The sequence below is a fragment of the Scyliorhinus torazame genome, chromosome 5, assembly GCF_047496885.1.
Source record: "Scyliorhinus torazame isolate Kashiwa2021f chromosome 5, sScyTor2.1, whole genome shotgun sequence".
In the NCBI taxonomy this organism is placed as follows: domain Eukaryota; kingdom Metazoa; phylum Chordata; class Chondrichthyes; order Carcharhiniformes; family Scyliorhinidae; genus Scyliorhinus; species Scyliorhinus torazame.
The window spans coordinates 123,439,563-123,458,732 of NC_092711.1; the positions used below are offsets into that span (position 1 = coordinate 123,439,563).

A 19,170-nucleotide genomic window follows, 5' to 3' on the forward strand; every position below is an offset into this window, starting at 1 on the left:
TGTTAATAGCAGAACAAAGTAAGCAGTGTGTCAGCGAACAATTGGCGACAGGGTTGCTCAAGTAGGATGGTATGGGCTGGGGGAGGGGCGCAATGCTGAGGGTAAAACATACCAATGGAAGGAATGAAAATAACTTGATGGAAATAAACAGATGGTGGAGGGAGAAGAGAGATTACACAGTCTGATGCTGTTGAACTGAATAAAATGAAACATACAGAGGGCTGCCTGAATCAACTGGAATTAGTCAATAGAGGTAAGTGAATGTCATACCCCTAGACCAACGAGCCCCGGGAAAGTAACAGAAGCACGCTGTTATTGCCATCGAAAGTCGATCTAACATCTGCGGAAAACACTGGAACAACTCAGCGAGTCAGGCGGAATTTGTCGACAGGACAACAAAGCTTGTCTTTCACCATCACCTTTCATTAAAACCGGGACGGGTTAGAAATGTCGGACGTTTTAACCAAGTCAAATCCTGGTGGGAGCAAACAGAACAACAGGAAAGCTCTCTGACAGGGTGCAAGTCAGGAGAGATTAAATGAGAAAAGGCCTAGGGTTCCCTGGCCACAGAGTGAGGTGAGCATCGAATGAGAGAATAATTACACCACAGTATGAGGCCATTCCAGCCGCTGTGTCTGTGCCAGCTCTCAACAACTACCGCCCGGATACAAAGAAGAAGTGGAAACAAGATTCAAACCCAAATCTGCGATGGAAGGACACACAGAATGGGGGCAGCATTTACAGTGTGAGACTGTTGCACACACTATGAGTGTGAAAGCTGTATTGAGCCCAGTGGAAAGATGCGCTGCTGTTCCTCGAGTGTTTGTTGAGCTTCTTTGGAACATTTCAGGAGGGCGAGGTCCGGGAGGTCAGCGTTAAGATGCAGCTCTCCAGTCAGTTCAATTCTCCACTTTGTTCTGTGGATTAGATGGGTCACGTCCCTATGAAGTTAACGCAGATCATGTTAAGTTCGATCTAATTTCTACATCTCGTGGTTTTATATGTTGAAACATCTGTTTTTGAAAGAAACAGCAGTCGTCTTGTAATAAGTGGCCTAGCCTCTCAGCCTCACCATGCGAATCTGCAGCAACACAGTGAGGTTGCACATTGTACACGTCCGTTGATTGCCAGCTGTTTCTGTCGTGTAGTGGGTATCACATTCGCCTAACACGCGAAAAGTTCGAAACCGGGCAGAAACATCTCGTACTTCCAGTTTAGTCTGTTGCTGACTATTGCCGCAATCTCGTAACTGGTCTTCATCAACGAGGAATAGCAAAATGCATGCACCCGTATGGTTGTGGTTATTTTCGAAAGCCCTGCCTTCTCAATTTAACTTCCACTTCAAGCATAACTTATCTTCCGGTCTGTAAAGTTCGATTCCTGATTGTTTTATAAGTTGAGACATCGGTTTTAAAGAAACGGCTGTCTTCTTGTAATAAGTGACATGGCCTCTCAGACGAACCATGAGAATCTGCAGCAACACAGTGAGGTTGAACATTGCACAAGTGCATTGATTACTGCACCGCCAGCGGTTTCTGTCGTGTAGTGGTTAGCACATTCCCCTAACATGCGAAAGGTCCCCGAGGCCATACCGGGTAGAAACATCAAGTGCTTCTCATGTTGTGTGAGTAATGTTTGCACAAAGTACTTTTGTTCCCCCATCTCGTATGTTCGAGGATTATGAGGATTAGTCTCCCATGAGCCACTAAAATAAATTCCACATTAAGTCACAAGCACTGAACTTTCGACAGGCAATGAGAAGAAAATGACCTTCTTATTTTGGATATTCGGAGCTAGTTCATCCACAACAGAATTTCATGCATTTACAAATGCAGATAAACATACTTATTCACCATCTCAAACATGTCTAAATGAACGACAAACGCAACTTACTGCGGATGCTTCATTCTGAAACAAAAACAGAACATACTGGACAATCTCAGCAGGACTGACAGCCTCTGTGGAGCGAGATGGCAGCGGTCGTTCCGGGCCTGGGTGACTCTTTGTCAAAGCTGGAGAACTGGAAATGGGGTCAGATTCAGACTAATGTGGATGGGGCGGGGTTGGCGTGCCCTATTGGGCCTCGATAGAGTGGTCAGCAATAGGTGGAAAATGACGAAAATGTCTCGGACAGAAAGAAAAAGGGAATGAAAATGAGGCTAATCAAGGTGCTGATAGTGGCGCCTCAAGAGATCAGAATGTGTTAATCGCAGAAAGTAAGCAGTGTGTCAGCGAACAATTGGCGACAGGGATCAGATTGCTCAAGTAGGATGGTATGGGCTGGGGGAGGGGGGCAATGCTGAGGGTAAAACATATCAATGCAAGGAATTAAAATAAGATGATGGATACAGATGGTGGAGGGGGAAGAAGCAGATGGTGGAGGGGGAAGAGAGGTTACACAGTCTGATGTTGTTGAACTGAATAAAATGAAACATACAGAGAGCTGCCTGAATCTACTGGAATAAGTCAATAGAAGTAAGTGAATATCCACACATAGACAAGCTTTTAGAAAATGTCTTGATTGTCTCGGGAACGTATTGGTTCCCTGCTGTGTGAGCTCAGCTTCTCAAAGGAAACCCAATGTGAATGAATCCCGCCGAATGCGCCACAGAGGCTCAATAAGGAATAGCAAAATGCATCCACCCGGCTGGGCCAGTGGCGCAATGGATAACGCGTCTGACTACGAATCAGGAGATTCCAGGTTCGACTCCTGGCTGGCTCGGAATTCGAACTTTTGGCGTGCACTTTAACTCACTGGGTGGGACAGCTGATTCTTGATGCAGAGCAAAGTGAGCAGAACGTCTTCAATTCTCGTATCGAAAGTTGATCCGACATCTGCGGAAGATACTGGAACAACTCAGCGAGTCAGGCGGGATTTGTCGACAGGACAACACAGCTCGTCTTTCACCATCACTTTTCGTTAAAACCGGGACGGGTTAGAAATGTCGGACGTTTTAACCAAGTCAAATCCCGGTGGGAGCAAACAGAATAACAGGAAAGCGCTCTGACAGGGTGCAAGTCAGGAGAGATGAAATGAGAAAAGGCCTAGGGTTCCCTGGCCACAGAGTGAGGTGAGCATCGAATGAGAGAATAATTACACCACAGTATGAGGCCATTCCAGCCGCTGTGTCTGTGCCAGCTCTCAGCAACTACCGCCCGGATACAAAGACGAAGTGGAAACAAGATTCAAACCCAAATCTGCGATGGCAGTACACACAGAATGGGGGCAGCATTTACAGTGTGAGACGGTTGCACACACTATGAGTGTGAAAGCTGTATTGAGCCCAGTGGAAAGATACGCTGCTGTTCCTCGAGTGTTTGTTGAGCTTCTTTGGAACATTTCAGGAGGCCGAGGTCCGGAAGGTCAGCGTTAAGATGCAGCTCTCCAGTCAGTTCAATTCTCCACTTTGGCTCTGTGGATTAGATGGGTCACGTCCCTGTGAAGTTAACGCAGATCATGTTAAGTTCGATCTAATTTCTACATCTCGTGGTTTTATATGTTGAAACATCTGTTTTTGAAAGAAACAGCAGTCGTCTTGTAATAAGTGGCCTAGCCTCTCAGCCTCACCATGCGAATCTGCAGCAACACAGTGAGGTTGCACATTGTACACGTCCGTTGATTGCTAGCTGTTTCTGTAGTGTAGTGGTTATCACATTCGCCTAACACGCGAAAGGTCCCCGGTTCGAAACCGGGCAGAAACGTCTCGTATTTCCAGTTTAGTCTGTTGCTGACTATTGCCGCAATCTCGTAACTAGTCTTCATCAACGAGGAATAGCAAAATGCATGCACCCGTCTGGTTGTGGTTATTTACGAAAGCCCTGCATTCTCAATTTAACTTCCACTTCAAGCAAAACATAACTTATCTTCAGGTCTGTAAAGTTCGATTCCTGATTGTTTTATAAGTTGAGACATCGGGTTTAAAGAAACGGCTGTCTTCTTGTAATAAGTGACATGGCCTCTCAGACGAACCATGAGAATCTGCAGCAACACAGTGAGGTTGAACATTGCACAAGTCCATTGATTACTGCACCGCCAGCGGTTTCTGTAGTGTAGTGGTTAGCACATTCCCCTAACATGCGAAAGGTCCCCGGGGCCATACCGGGTAGAAACATCAAGTGCTTCTCATGTTGTGTGAGGAATGTTTGCACAAAGTACTTGTGTTCCCCATCTCGTATGTTCTAGGATTATGAGGATTAGTCTCTCATGAGCCACTAAAATAAATTCCACATTAAGTCACAAGCACTGAATTTTCGACAGGCAATGAGAAGAAAAGGACCTTCTTATTTTGGATATGCGGAGCTAGTTCATCCACAACAGAATTTCATGCATTTACTAATGCAGATACACCTACTTATTCACCATGTCAAACATGTCTAAATGAACGACAAATGCAACTTACTGCGGATGCTTCATTCTGAAACAAAAACAGAACATACTGGACAATCTCAGCAGGACTGACGGCCTCTGTGGAGCGAGATGGCAGCGGTCGTTCCGGGCCTGGGTGACTCTTTGTCAAAGCTGGAGAACTGGAAATGGGGTCAGATTCAGACAAATGTGGATGGGGCGGGGTTGGCGTGCCCTATTGGGCCTCGATAGAGTGGTCAGCAATAGGTGGAAAATGACGAAAAAGTCTCGGACAGAAAGAAAAAGGGAATGTAAATGAGGCTAATCAAGGCTAACAAAGTTGCTGATAGTGGCGCCTCAAGAGATCAGAATGTGTTAATAGCAGAACAAAGTAAGCAGTGTGTCAGCGAACAATTGGCGACAGGGTTGCTCAAGTAGGATGGTATGGGCTGGGGGGAGGGGCGCAATGCTGAGGGTAAAACATACCAATGGAAGGAATGAAAATAACTTGATGGAAATAAACAGATGGTGGAGGGAGAAGAGAGATTACACAGTCTGATGCTGTTGAACTGAATAAAATGAAACATACAGAGGGCTGCCTGAATCAACTGGAATTAGTCAATAGAGGTAAGTGAATATCATACCCCTAGACCAACGAGCCCCGGGAAAGTAACAGAAGCACGCTGTTATTGCCATCGAAAGTCGATCTAACATCTGCGGAAAACACTGGAACAACTCAGCGAGTCAGGCGGAATTTGTCGACAGGACAACAAAGCTTGTCTTTCACCATCACCTTTCATTAAAACCGGGACGGGTTAGAAATGTCGGACGTTTTAACCAAGTCAAATCCTGGTGGGAGCAAACAGAACAACAGGAAAGCGCTCTGACAGGGTGCAAGTCAGGAGAGATTAAATGAGAAAAGGCCTAGGGTTCCCTGGCCACAGAGTAAGGTGAGCATCGAATGAGAGAATAATTACACCACAGTATGAGGCCATTCCAGCCGCTGTGTCTGTGCCAGCTCTCAACAACTACCGCCCGGATACAAAGAAGAAGTGGAAACAAGATTCAAACCCAAATCTGCGATGGAAGGACACACAGAATGGGGGCAGCATTTACAGTGTGAGACTGTTGCACACACTATGAGTGTGAAAGCTGTATTGAGCCCAGTGGAAAGATGCGCTGCTGTTCCTCGAGTGTTTGTTGAGCTTCTTTGGAACATTTCAGGAGGGCGAGGTCCGGGAGGTCAGCGTTAAGATGCAGCTCTCCAGTCAGTTCAATTCTCCACTTTGGCTCTGTGGATTAGATGGGTCACGTCCCTGTGAAGTTAACGCAGATCATGTTAAGTTCGATCTAATTTCTACATCTCGTGGTTTTATATGTTGAAACATCTGTTTTTGAAAGAAACAGCAGTCGTCTTGTAATAAGTGGCCTAGCCTCTCAGCCTCACCATGCGAATCTGCAGCAACACAGTGAGGTTGCACATTGTACACGTCCGTTGATTGCCAGCTGTTTCTGTAGTGTAGTGGTTATCACATTCGCCTAACACGCGAAAAGTTCGAAACCGGGCAGAAACATCTCGTACTTCCAGTTTAGTCTGTTGCTGACTATTGCCGCAATCTCGTAACTGGTCTTCATCAACGAGGAATAGCAAAATGCATGCACCCGTATGGTTGTGGTTATTTTCGAAAGCCCTGCCTTCTCAATTTAACTTCCACTTCAAGCATAACTTATCTTCAGGTCTGTAAAGTTCGATTCCTGATTGTTTTATAAGTTGAGACATCGGTTTTAAAGAAACGGCTGTCTTCTTGTAATAAGTGACATGGCCTCTCAGACGAACCATGAGAATCTGCAGCAACACAGTGAGGTTGAACATTGCACAAGTGCATTGTTTACTGCACCGCCAGCGGTTTCTGTCGTGTAGTGGTTAGCACATTCCCCTAACATGCGAAAGGTCCCCGAGGCCATACCGGGTAGAAACATCAAGTGCTTCTCATGTTGTGTGAGTAATGTTTGCACAAAGTACTTTTGTTCCCCCATCTCGTATGTTCGAGGATTATGAGGATTCGTCTCTCATGAGCCACTAAAATAAATTCCACATTAAGTCACAAGCACTGAACTTTCGACAGGCAATGAGAAGAAAATGACCTTCTTATTTTGGATATTCGGAGCTAGTTCATCCACAACAGAATTTCATGCATTTACAAATGCAGATAAACATACTTATTCACCATCTCAAACATGTCTAAATGAACGACAAACGCAACTTACTGCGGATGCTTCATTCTGAAACAAAAACAGAACATACTGGACAATCTCAGCAGGACTGACAGCCTCTGTGGAGCGAGATGGCAGCGGTCGTTCCGGGCCTGGGTGACTCTTTGTCAAAGCTGGAGAACTGGAAATGGGGTCAGATTCAGACTAATGTGGATGGGGCGGGGTTGGCGTGCCCTATTGGGCCTCGATAGAGTGGTCAGCAATAGGTGGAAAATGACGAAAATGTCTCGGACAGAAAGAAAAAGGGAATGTAAATGAGGCTAATCAAGGTGCTGATAGTGGCGCCTCAAGAGATCAGAATGTGTTAATCGCAGAAAGTAAGCAGTGTGTCAGCGAACAATTGGCGACAGGGATCAGATTGCTCAAGTAGGATGGTATGGGCTGGGGGAGGGGGGCAATGCTGAGGGTAAAACATATCAATGCAAGGAATTAAAATAAGATGATGGATACAGATGGTGGAGGGGGAAGAAGCAGATGGTGGAGGGGGAAGAGAGGTTACACAGTCTGATGTTGTTGAACTGAATAAAATGAAACATACAGAGAGATGCCTGAATCTACTGGAATAAGTCAATAGAAGTAAGTGAATATCCACACATAGACAAGCTTTTAGAAAATGTCTTGATTGTCTCGGGAACGTATTGGTTCCCTGCTGTGTGAGCTCAGCTTCTCAAAGGAAACCCAATGTGAATGAATCCCGCCGAATGCGCCACAGAGGCTCAATAAGGAATAGCAAAATGCATGCACCCGGCTGGGCCAGTGGCGCAATGGATAACGCGTCTGACTACGAATCAGGAGATTCCAGGTTCGACTCCTGGCTGGCTCGGAATTCGAACTTTTGGCGTGCGCTTTAACTCACTGGGTGGGACAGCTGATTCTTGATGCAGAGCAAAGTGAGCAGAACGTCTTCAATTCTCGTATCGAAAGTTGATCCGACATCTGTGGAAGATACTGGAACAACTCAGCGAGTCAGGCGGGATTTGTCGACAGGACAACACAGCTCGTCTTTCACCATCACTTTTCATTAAAACCGGGACGGGTTAAAAATGTCGGACGTTTTAACCAAGTCAAATCCCGGTGGGAGCAAACAGAATAACAGGAAAGCGCTCTGACAGGGTGCAAGTCAGGAGAGATGAAATGAGAAAAGGCCGAGGGTTCCCTGGCCACAGAGTGAGGTGAGCATCGAATGAGAGAATAATTACACCACAGTATGAGGCCATTCCAGCCGCTGTGTCTGTGCCAGCTCTCAGCAACTACCGCCCGGATACAAAGACGAAGTGGAAACAAGATTCAAACCCAAATCTGCGATGGCAGTACACACAGAATGGGGGCAGCATTTACAGTGTGAGACGGTTGCACACACTATGAGTGTGAAAGCTGTATTGAGCCCAGTGGAAAGATGCGCTGCTGTTCCTCGAGTGTTTGTTGAGCTTCTTTGGAACATTTCAGGAGGCCGAGGTCCGGAAGGTCAGCGTTAAGATGCAGCTCTCCAGTCAGTTCAATTCTCCACTTTGGCTCTGTGGATTAGATGGGTCACGTCCCTGTGAAGTTAACGCAGATCATGTTAAGTTCGATCTAATTTCTACATCTCGTGGTTTTATATGTTGAAACATCTGTTTTTGAAAGAAACAGCAGTCGTCTTGTAATAAGTGGCCTAGCCTCTCAGCCTCACCATGCGAATCTGCAGCAACACAGTGAGGTTGCACATTGTACACGCCCGTTGATTGCCAGCTGTTTCTGTAGTGTAGTGGTTATCACATTCGCCTAACACGCGAAAGGTCCCCGGTTCGAAACCGGGCAGAAACATCTCGTATTTCCAGTTTAGTCTGTTGCTGACTATTGCCGCAATCTCGTAACTGGTCTTCATCAACGAGGAATAGCAAAATGCATGCACCCGTCTGGTTGTGGTTATTTACGAAAGCCCTGCATTCTCAATTTAACTTCCACTTCAAGCAAAACATAACTTATCTTCAGGTCTGTAAAGTTCGATTCCTGATTGTTTTATAAGTTGAGACATCGGGTTTAAAGAAACGGCTGTCTTCTTGTAATAAGTGACATGGCCTCTCAGACGAACCATGAGAATCTGCAGCAACACAGTGAGGTTGAACATTGCACAAGTCCATTGATTACTGCACCGCCAGCGGTTTCTGTAGTGTAGTGGTTAGCACATTCCCCTAACATGCGAAAGGTCCCCGGGGCCATACCGGGTAGAAACATCAAGTGCTTCTCATGTTGTGTGAGGAATGTTTGCACAAAGTACTTGTGTTCCCCATCTCGTATGTTCTAGGATTATGAGGATTAGTCTCTCATTAGCCACTAAAATAAATTCCACATTAAGTCACAAGCACTGAATTTTCGACAGGCAATGAGAAGAAAAGGACCTTCTTATTTTGGATATGCGGAGCTAGTTCATCCACAACAGAATTTCATGCATTTACTAATGCAGATAAACCTACTTATTCACCATGTCAAACATGTCTAAATGAACGACAAATGCAACTTACTGCGGATGCTTCATTCTGAAACAAAAACAGAACATACTGGACAATCTCAGCAGGACTGACGGCCTCTGTGGAGCGAGATGGCAGCGGTCGTTCCGGGCCTGGGTGACTCTTTGTCAAAGCTGGAGAACTGGAAATGGGGTCAGATTCAGACAAATGTGGATGGGGCGGGGTTGGCGTGCCCTATTGGGCCTCGATAGAGTGGTCAGCAATAGGTGGAAAATGACGAAAAAGTCTCGGACAGAAAGAAAAAGGGAATGTAAATGAGGCTAATCAAGGCTAACAAAGTTGCTGAGAGTGGCGCCTCAAGAGATCAGAATGTGTTAATAGCAGAACAAAGTAAGCAGTGTGTCAGCGAACAATTGGCGACAGGGTTGCTCAAGTAGGATGGTATGGGCTGGGGGGAGGGGCGCAATGCTGAGGGTAAAACATACCAATGGAAGGAATGAAAATAACTTGATGGAAATAAACAGATGGTGGAGGGAGAAGAGAGATTACACAGTCTGATGCTGTTGAACTGAATAAAATGAAACATACAGAGGGCTGCCTGAATCAACTGGAATTAGTCAATAGAGGTAAGTGAATGTCATACCCCTAGACCAACGAGCCCCGGGAAAGTAACAGAAGCACGCTGTTATTGCCATCGAAAGTCGATCTAACATCTGCGGAAAACACTGGAACAACTCAGCGAGTCAGGCGGAATTTGTCGACAGGACAACAAAGCTTGTCTTTCACCATCACCTTTCATTAAAACCGGGACGGGTTAGAAATGGCGGACGTTTTAACCAAGTCAAATCCTGGTGGGAGCAAACAGAACAACAGGAAAGCGCTCTGACAGGGTGCAAGTCAGGAGAGATTAAATGAGAAAAGGCCTAGGGTTCCCTGGCCACAGAGTGAGGTGAGCATCGAATGAGAGAATAATTACACCACAGTATGAGGCCATTCCAGCCGCTGTGTCTGTGCCAGCTCTCAACAACTACCGCCCGGATACAAAGAAGAAGTGGAAACAAGATTCAAACCCAAATCTGCGATGGAAGGACACACAGAATGGGGGCAGCATTTACAGTGTGAGACTGTTGCACACACTATGAGTGTGAAAGCTGTATTGAGCCCAGTGGAAAGATGCGCTGCTGTTCCTCGAGTGTTTGTTGAGCTTCTTTGGAACATTTCAGGAGGGCGAGGTCCGGGAGGTCAGCGTTAAGATGCAGCTCTCCAGTCAGTTCAATTCTCCACTTTGGCTCTGTGGATTAGATGGGTCACGTCCCTGTGAAGTTAACGCAGATCATGTTAAGTTCGATCTAATTTCTACATCTCGTGGTTTTATATGTTGAAACATCTGTTTTTGAAAGAAACAGCAGTCGTCTTGTAATAAGTGGCCTAGCCTCTCAGCCTCACCATGCGAATCTGCAGCAACACAGTGAGGTTGCACATTGTACACGTCCGTTGATTGCCAGCTGTTTCTGTAGTGTAGTGGGTATCACATTCGCCTAACACGCGAAAAGTTCGAAACCGGGCAGAAACATCTCGTACTTCCAGTTTAGTCTGTTGCTGACTATTGCCGCAATCTCGTAACTGGTCTTCATCAACGAGGAATAGCAAAATGCATGCACCCGTATGGTTGTGGTTATTTTCGAAAGCCCTGCCTTCTCAATTTAACTTCCACTTCAAGCATAACTTATCTTCAGGTCTGTAAAGTTCGATTCCTGATTGTTTTATAAGTTGAGACATCGGTTTTAAAGAAACGGCTGTCTTCTTGTAATAAGTGACATGGCCTCTCAGACGAACCATGAGAATCTGCAGCAACACAGTGAGGTTGCACATTGTACACGTCCGTTGATTGCCAGCTGTTTCTGTAGTGTAGTGGGTATCACATTCGCCTAACACACGAAAAGTCCCCGGTTCGAAACCGGGCAGAAACATCTCGTATTTCCAGTTTAGTCTGTTGCTGACTATTGCCGCAATCTCAAAGAACAAAGAACAACAAAGAAATGTACAGCACAGGAACAGGCCCTTCGGCCCTCCAAGCCCGCGCCGACCATACTGCCCGACTAAACTACAATCTTCTACACTTCCTGGGTCCGTATCCTTCTATTCCCATCCTATTCATATATTTGTCAAGATGCCCCTTAAATGTCCCTATCGTCCCTGCCTCCACTACCTCCTCCGGTAGTGAGTTCCAGGCACCCACTACCCTCTGCGTAAAAAACTTGCCTCGTACATCTACTCTAAACTTTGCCCCTCTCACCTTAAACCTATGCCCCCTAGTAATTGACCCCTCTACCCTGGGGAAAAGCCTCTGACTATCCACTCTGTCTATGCCCCTCATAATTTTGTATACCTCTATCAGGTCGCCCCTCAACCTCCTTCGTTCCAGTGAGAACAAACCGAGTTTATTCAATCGCTCCTCATAGCTTATGCCCTCCATACCAGGCAACATTCTGGTAAATCTCTTCTGCACCCTCTCTAAAGCCTCCACATCCTTCTGGTAGTGTGGCGACCAGAATTGAACACTATACTCCAAGTGTGGCCTAACTAAGGTTCTATACAGCTGCAACATGACTTGCCAATTCTTATACTCAATGCCCCGGCCAATGAAGGCAAGCATGCCGTATGCCTTCTTGACTACCTTCTCCACCTGTGTAGCCCCTTTCAGTGATCTGTGGACCTGTACTCCTAGATCTCTTTGACTTTCAATACTCTTGAGGGTTCTACCATTCACCGTATATTCCCTACCTGCATTAGCCCTTCCAAAATGCATTACCTCACATTTGTCCAGGTTAAACTCCATCTGCCATCTCTCCGCCCAAGTCTCCAGACAATCTAAATCCTGCTGTATCCTCAGACAGTCCTCATCGCTATCCGCAATTCCACCAACCTTTGTGTCGTCTGCAAACTTACTAATCAGACCAGTTACATTTTCCTCCAAATCATTTATATATACTACAAAGAGCAAAGGTCCCAGCACTGATCCCTGTGGAACACCACTGGTCACAGCCCTCCAATTAGAAAAGCATCCCTCCATTGCTACCCTCTACCTTCTATGGCCTAGCCAGTTCTGTATCCACCTTGCCAGTTCACCCCTGATCCCGTGTGACTCCACCTTTTGTACTAGTCTACCATGAGGGACCTTGTCAAAGGCCTTACTGAAGTCCATATAGACAACATCTACTGCCCTACCTGCATCAATCATCTTAGTGACCTCCTCGAAAAACTCTATCAAGTTAGTGAGACACGACCTCCCCTTCACAAAACCGTGCTGCCTCTCACTAATACGTCCATTTGCTTCCAAATGGGAGTAGATCCTGTCTCGAAGAATTCTCTCCAGTAATTTCCCTACCACTGAAGTAAGGCTCACCGGCCTGTAGTTCCCGGGATTATCCCTGCCACCCTTCTTAAACAGAGGAACAACATTGGCTATTCTCCAGTCCTCCGGGACATCCCCTGAAGACAGCGAGGATCCAAAGATTTCTGTCAAGGCCTCAGCAATTTCCTCTCCAGCCTCCTTCAGTATTCTGGGGTAGATCCCATCCGACCTTGGGGACTTATCTACCTTAATATTTTTTAAGACACCCAACACCTCGTCTTTTTGGATCACAATGTGACCCAGGCTATCTACACCCCCTTCTCCAGACTCAACATCTACCAATTCCTTCTCTTTGGTGAATACTGATGCAAAGTATTCATTTAGTACCTCGCCCATTTCCTCTGGCTCCACACATAGATTCCCTTGCCTATCCTTCAGTGGGCCAACCCTTTCCCTGGCTACCCTCTTGCTTTTTATGTAAGTGTAAAAAGCCTTGGGATTTTCCTTAACCCTATTTGCCAATGACTTTTCATGACCCCTTCTAGCCCTCCTGAGTCCCTGCTTAAGTTCCTTCCTACTTTCCTTATATGCCACACAGGCTTCGTCTGTTCCCAGCCTTTTAGCCCTGACAAATGCCTCCTTTTTCTTTTTGACGAGGCCTACAATATCATTCGTCATCCAAGGTTCCCGAAAATTGCCGTATTTGTCTTTCTTCCTCACAGGAACATGCCTGTCCTGTATTCCTATCAACTGACACTTGAAAGCCTCCCACATGTCAGATGTTGATTTGCCCTCAAACATCCGCCCCCAATCTATGCTCTTCAGTTCCCGCCTAATATTGTTATAATTAGCCTTCCCCCAATTTAGCACATTCATCCTCGGACCACTCTTATCCTTGTCCACTAGTACTTTAAAACTTACTGAATTGTGGTCACTGTTACCGAAATGCTCCCCTACTGAAACATCTACCACCTGGCCGGGCTCATTCCCCAATACCAGGTCCAGTACCGCCTCTTCCCTAGTTGCACTGTTTACATATTGTTTTAAGAAGCCCTCCTGGATGCTCCTTACAAACTCTGCCCCGTCTAAGCCCCTGGCACTAAGTGAGTCCCAGTCAATATTGGGGAAGTTGAAGTCTCCCATCACCACAACCCTGTTGTTTTTACTCTTTTCCAAAATCTGTCTACCTATCTGCTCCTCTATCTCCCGCTGGCTGTTGGGAGGCCTGTAGTATACCCCCAACATTGTGACTGCACCCTTCTTATTCCTGATCTCTACCCATATAGCCTCACTGCCCTCTGAGGTGTCCTCTCGCTGTATAGCTGTGATACTCTCCTGAACAAGTAGCGCAACTCCGCCTCCCCTTTTACATCCCCCTCTATCCCGCCTGAAACATCTAAAACCTGGAACGTTTAGCTGCCAATCCTGCCCTTCCCTCAACCAGGTCTCTGTAATGGCAACAACATCATAGTTCCAAGTAGTAATCCAAGCTCTAAGTTCATCTGCCTTACCCGTAATGCTCCTTGCATTAAAACATATGCACTTCAGGCCACCAGACCCGCTGTGTTCAGCAACTTCTCCCCGTCTGCTCTGCCTCAGAGCCACACTGTCCATATTCCCTAGTTCTCCCTCAACGCTCTCACCTTCTGACCTATTGCTCCCGTGCCCACCCCCCTGCCATACTAGTTTAAACCCTCCCGTGTGACACTAGCAAATCTCGTAACTGGTCTTCATCAACGAGGAATAGCAAAATGCATGCACCCATCTGGTTGTGGTTATTTACGAAAGCCCTGCATTCTCAATTTAAATTCCACTTCAAGCAAAACATAACTTATCTTCAGGTCTGTAAAGTTCGATTCCTGATTGTTTTATAAGTTGAGACATCGGTTTTAAAGAAACGGCTGTCTTCTTGTAATAAGTGACATGGCCTCTCAGACGAACCATGAGAATCTGCAGCAACACAGTGAGGTTGAACATTGCACAAGTCCATTGATTACTGCACCGCCAGCGGTTTCTGTAGTGTAGTGGTTAGCACATTCCCCTAACATGCGAAAGGTCCCCGGGGCCATACCGGGTAGAAACATCAAGTGCTTCTCATGTTGTGTGAGGAATGTTTGCACAAAGTACTTGTGTTCCCCATCTCGTATGTTCTAGGATTATGAGGATTAGTCTCTCATGAGCCACTAAAATAAATTCCACATTAAGTCACAAGCACTGAATTTTCGACAGGCAATGAGAAGAAAAGGACCTTCTTATTTTGGATATGCGGAGCTAGTTCATCCACAACAGAATTTCATGCATTTACTAATGCAGATAAACCTACTTATTCACCATGTCAAACATGTCTAAATGAACGACAAATGCAACTTACTGCGGATGCTTCATTCTGAAACAAAAACAGAACATACTGGACAATCTCAGCAGGACTGACGGCCTCTGTGGAGCGAGATGGCAGCGGTCGTTCCGGGCCTGGGTGACTCTTTGTCAAAGCTGGAGAACTGGAAATGGGGTCAGATTCAGACAAATGTGGATGGGGCGGGGTTGGAGTGCCCTATTGGGCCTCGATAGAGTGGTCAGCAATAGGTGGAAAATGACGAAAAAGTCTCGGACAGAAAGAAAAAGGGAATGTAAATGAGGCTAATCAAGGCTAACAAAGTTGCTGATAGTGGCGCCTCAAGAGATCAGAATGTGTTAATAGCAGAACAAAGTAAGCGGTGTGTCAGCGAACAATTGGCGACAGGGTTGCTCAAGTAGGATGGTATGGGCTGGGGGGAGGGGCGCAATGCTGAGGGTAAAACATACCAATGGAAGGAATGAAAATAACTTGATGGAAATAAACAGATGGTGGAGGGAGAAGAGAGATTACACAGTCTGATGCTGTTGAACTGAATAAAATGAAACATACAGAGGGCTGCCTGAATCAACTGGAATTAGTCAATAGAGGTAAGTGAATGTCATACCCCTAGACCAACGAGCCCCGGGAAAGTAACAGAAGCACGCTGTTATTGCCATCGAAAGTCGATCTAACATCTGCGGAAAACACTGGAACAACTCAGCGAGTCAGGCGGAATTTGTCGACAGGACAACAAAGCTTGTCTTTCACCATCACCTTTCATTAAAACCGGGACGGGTTAGAAATGTCGGACGTTTTAACCAAGTCAAATCCTGGTGGGAGCAAACAGAACAACAGGAAAGCGCTCTGACAGGGTGCAAGTCAGGAGAGATTAAATGAGAAAAGGCCTAGGGTTCCCTGGCCACAGAGTAAGGTGAGCATCGAATGAGAGAATAATTACACCACAGTATGAGGCCATTCCAGCCGCTGTGTCTGTGCCAGCTCTCAACAACTACCGCCCGGATACAAAGAAGAAGTGGAAACAAGATTCAAACCCAAATCTGCGATGGAAGGACACTCAGAATGGGGGCAGCATTTACAGTGTGAGACTGTTGCACACACTATGAGTGTGAAAGCTGTATTGAGCCCAGTGGAAAGATGCGCTGCTGTTCCTCGAGTGTTTGTTGAGCTTCTTTGGAACATTTCAGGAGGGCGAGGTCCGGGAGGTCAGCGTTAAGATGCAGCTCTCCAGTCAGTTCAATTCTCCACTTTGGCTCTGTGGATTAGATGGGTCACGTCCCTGTGAAGTTAACGCAGATCATGTTAAGTTCGATCTAATTTCTACATCTCGTGGTTTTATATGTTGAAACATCTGTTTTTGAAAGAAACAGCAGTCGTCTTGTAATAAGTGGCCTAGCCTCTCAGCCTCACCATGCGAATCTGCAGCAACACAGTGAGGTTGCACATTGTACACGTCCGTTGATTGCCAGCTGTTTCTGTAGTGTAGTGGGTATCACATTCGCCTAACACGCGAAAAGTTCGAAACCGGGCAGAAACATCTCGTACTTCCAGTTTAGTCTGTTGCTGACTATTGCCGCAATCTCGCAACTGGTCTTCATCAACGAGGAATAGCAAAATGCATGCACCCGTATGGTTGTGGTTATTTTCGAAAGCCCTGCCTTCTCAATTTAACTTCCACTTCAAGCATAACTTATCTTCAGGTCTGTAAAGTTCGATTCCTGATTGTTTTATAAGTTGAGACATCGGTTTTAAAGAAACGGCTGTCTTCTTGTAATAAGTGACATGGCCTCTCAGACGAACCATGAGAATCTGCAGCAACACAGTGAGGTTGAACATTGCACAAGTGCATTGTTTACTGCACCGCCAGCGGTTTCTGTCGTGTAGTGGTTAGCACATTCCCCTAACATGCGAAAGGTCCCCGAGGCCATACCGGGTAGAAACATCAAGTGCTTCTCATGTTGTGTGAGTAATGTTTGCACAAAGTACTTTTGTTCCCCCATCTCGTATGTTCGAGGATTATGAGGATTAGTCTCTCATGAGCCACTAAAATAAATTCCACATTAAGTCACAAGCACTGAACTTTCGACAGGCAATGAGAAGAAAATGACCTTCTTATTTTGGATATTCGGAGCTAGTTCATCCACAACAGAATTTCATGCATTTACAAATGCAGATAAACATACTTATTCACCATCTCAAACATGTCTAAATGAACGACAAACGCAACTTACTGCGGATGCTTCATTCTGAAACAAAAACAGAACATACTGGACAATCTCAGCAGGACTGACAGCCTCTGTGGAGCGAGATGGCAGCGGTCGTTCCGGGCCTGGGTGACTCTTTGTCAAAGCTGGAGAACTGGAAATGGGGTCAGATTCAGACTAATGTGGATGGGGCGGGGTTGGCGTGCCCTATTGGGCCTCGATAGAGTGGTCAGCAATAGGTGGAAAATGACGAAAATGTCTCGGACAGAAAGAAAAAGGGAATGTAAATGAGGCTAATCAAGGTGCTGATAGTGGCGCCTCAAGAGATCAGAATGTGTTAATCGCAGAAAGTAAGCAGTGTGTCAGCGAACAATTGGCGACAGGGATCAGATTGCTCAAGTAGGATGGTATGGGCTGGGGGAGGGGGGCAATGCTGAGGGTAAAACATATCAATGCAAGGAATTAAAATAAGATGATGGATACAGATGGTGGAGGGGGAAGAAGCAGATGGTCGAGGGGGAAGAGAGGTTACACAGTCTGATGTTGTTGAACTGAATAAAATGAAACATACAGAGAGCTGCCTGAATCTACTGGAATAAGTCAATAGAAGTAAGTGAATATCCACACATAGACAAGCTTTTAGAAAATGTCTTGATTGTCTCGGGAACGTATTGCTTCCCTGCTGTGTGAGCTCAGCTTCTCAAAGGAAACCCAATGTGAATGAATCCCGCCGAATGCGCCACAGAGGCTCAATAAGGAATAGCAAAATGCATGCACCCGGCTGGGCCAGTGGCGCAATGGATAACGCGTCTGACTACGAATCAGGAGATTCCAGGTTCGACTCCTGGCTGGCTCGGAATTCCAAATTTTGGCGTGCGCTTTAATTCACTGGGTGGGACAGCTGATTCTTGATGCAGAGCAAAGTGAGCAGAACGTCTTCAATTCTCGTATCGAAAGTTGATCCGACATCTGCGGAAGATACTGGAACAACTCAGCGAGTCAGGCGGGATTTGTCGACAGGACAACACAGCTCGTCTTTCACCATCACTTTTCGTTAAAACCGGGACGGGTTAGAAATGTCGGACGTTTTAACCAAGTCAAATCCCGGTGGGAGCAAACAGAATAACAGGAAAGCGCTCTGACAGTGCAAGTCAGGAGAGATGAAATGAGAAAAGGCCTAGGGTTCCCTGGCCACAGAGTGAGGTGAGCATCGAATGAGAGAATAATTACACCACAGTATGAGGCCACTCCAGCCGCTGTGTCTGTGCCAGCTCTCAGCAACTACCGCCCGGATACAAAGACGAAGTGGAAACAAGATTCAAACCCAAATCTGCGATGGCAGTACACACAGAATGGGGGCAGCATTTACAGTGTGAGACGGTTGCACACACTATGAGTGTGAAAGCTGTATTGAGCCCAGTGGAAAGATACGCTGCTGTTCCTCGAGTGTTTGTTGAGCTTCTTTGGAACATTTCAGGAGGCCGAGGTCCGGAAGGTCAGCGTTAAGATGCAGCTCTCCAGTCAGTTCAATTCTCCACTTTGGCTCTGTGGATTAGATGGGTCACGTCCCTGTGAAGTTAACGCAGATCATGTTAAGTTCGATCTAATTTCTACATCTCGTGGTTTTATATGTTGAAACATCTGTTTTTGAAAGAAACAGCAGTCGTCTTGTAATAAGTGGCCTAGCCTCTCAGCCTCACCATGCGAATCTGCAGCAACACAGTGAGGTTGCACATTGTACACGTCCGTTGATTGCCAGCTGTTTCTGTAGTGTAGTGGTTATCACATTCGCCTAACACACGAAAGGTCCCCGGTTCGAAACCGGGCAGAAACGTCTCGTATTTCCAGTTTAGTCTGTTGCTGACTATTGCCGCAATCTCGTAACTAGTCTTCATCAACGAGGAATAGCAAAATGCATGCACCCGTCTGGTTGTGGTTATTTACGAAAGCCCTGCATTCTCAATTTAACTTCCACTTCAAGCAAAACATAACTTATCTTCAGGTCTGTAAAGTTCGATTCCTGATTGTTTTATAAGTTGAGACATCGGGTTTAAAGAAACGGCTGTCTTCTTGTAATAAGTGACATGGCCTCTCAGACGAACCATGAGAATCTGCAGCAACACAGTGAGGTTGAACATTGCACAAGTCCATTGATTACTGCACCGCCAGCGGTTTCTGTAGTGTAGTGGTTA

At 46.1% G+C, this 19,170-nt stretch overlaps 7 non-coding genes across 7 annotated transcripts; all 7 read left to right on the top strand.

Annotated features, from left to right (window-relative positions):
• Positions 1-2,649: 2,649 nt before the first annotated feature.
• trnar-acg (transfer RNA arginine (anticodon ACG)) lies at positions 2,650-2,722 on the top strand. The gene has a single exon. It is a non-coding gene; the product is annotated as a tRNA-Arg (tRNA).
• A 907-nt stretch (positions 2,723-3,629) lies between these two features.
• trnav-aac (transfer RNA valine (anticodon AAC)) lies at positions 3,630-3,702 on the top strand. Its single transcript has one exon. It is a non-coding gene; the product is annotated as a tRNA-Val (tRNA).
• A 3,667-nt stretch (positions 3,703-7,369) lies between these two features.
• Positions 7,370-7,442, top strand: trnar-acg (transfer RNA arginine (anticodon ACG)). The gene has a single exon. It is a non-coding gene; the product is annotated as a tRNA-Arg (tRNA).
• A 907-nt stretch (positions 7,443-8,349) lies between these two features.
• On the top strand, positions 8,350-8,422 carry trnav-aac (transfer RNA valine (anticodon AAC)). Its single transcript has one exon. It is a non-coding gene; the product is annotated as a tRNA-Val (tRNA).
• Positions 8,423-10,963: 2,541 nt separating this feature from the next.
• Positions 10,964-11,036, top strand: trnav-aac (transfer RNA valine (anticodon AAC)). Its single transcript has one exon. It is a non-coding gene; the product is annotated as a tRNA-Val (tRNA).
• A 6,725-nt stretch (positions 11,037-17,761) lies between these two features.
• On the top strand, positions 17,762-17,834 carry trnar-acg (transfer RNA arginine (anticodon ACG)). Its single transcript has one exon. It is a non-coding gene; the product is annotated as a tRNA-Arg (tRNA).
• A 905-nt stretch (positions 17,835-18,739) lies between these two features.
• On the top strand, positions 18,740-18,812 carry trnav-aac (transfer RNA valine (anticodon AAC)). The gene has a single exon. It is a non-coding gene; the product is annotated as a tRNA-Val (tRNA).
• Positions 18,813-19,170: the final 358 nt, after the last annotated feature.